The 770-nt window shown below is 39.9% G+C and overlaps 1 non-coding gene across 1 annotated transcript; it reads left to right on the top strand.

The window, feature by feature from the left end:
* Window positions 1-663: 663 nt before the first annotated feature.
* LOC141637367 (small nucleolar RNA R71) lies at window positions 664-770 on the top strand. Its single transcript, XR_012541751.1, has one exon. It is a non-coding gene; the product is annotated as a small nucleolar RNA R71 (small nucleolar RNA).

Genomic DNA, 770 nt, shown 5'->3' with positions numbered 1-770 from the left:
ATTTGGAGGACCGCTTTTTGGACATCAAAACCTTGGTCATTTTGGTGATTGTATGGACTTTGATTTTGGTAACCTTGGTTTTGATTGTAAAAGGGTCTTTGATTTTGGTTTCTCATGGGTGGTGGAGTCTATGTTGTTTGAGGGTTTTGAACATTTTGGCTTTTGTATGAGAGATTTGGGTGAAACTTGGTGTTTTCATTGTAATAGTTGGAATAAGGGGTACCACTCTTGTATGCTTGGAAAGCATTCACTTGTTCATTCGTTCCCCTACATTCACTTTGGTCATGTCCCAAAGTTCCACAATTCTCACATATCCCACTTGGGATTGATGAGGATGCCGTCATGGCATTAACATGATGCTTTGGTGATTTTGAGACTTCTTCAAGTCTAGCCATAGCTTTTTCAAACTTCAAATTGATTGTGTCAATATGAGCACTAAGTTGAGCACCCAATTGAGTAACGGAGTCCACTTCATGCTTTCCTCCTCTAGTAGCCTTGCGAGGTCTACTATATTGTGAGTTATGGACCGCCATTTCCTTAATTTTGTTCCATGTTTGATTGTCATCAACTTCGGTGAACATTCCATTTGATCCCATGTTGAGAATGTTCCTTGAATCTTCATATAAACCGTTCCAAAATTGTTGTACCAAGAACCATTCGCTAAGTCCATGGTGAGGACATGAGCGACAAATTCCCTTGAACCACTCCCAAGCTTCATACAAAGATTCTTCATCCCTTTGCTTAAAACCCGTAATTTGAGCTCTTAGCAT

This window comes from Silene latifolia, unplaced genomic scaffold (genome assembly GCF_048544455.1).
Source record: "Silene latifolia isolate original U9 population unplaced genomic scaffold, ASM4854445v1 chrun_scaffold_16, whole genome shotgun sequence".
In the NCBI taxonomy this organism is placed as follows: domain Eukaryota; kingdom Viridiplantae; phylum Streptophyta; class Magnoliopsida; order Caryophyllales; family Caryophyllaceae; genus Silene; species Silene latifolia.
The sequence above is the reverse complement of the archived record's forward strand: the minus strand, read 5'-3'. Positions and strand labels throughout refer to the sequence as shown.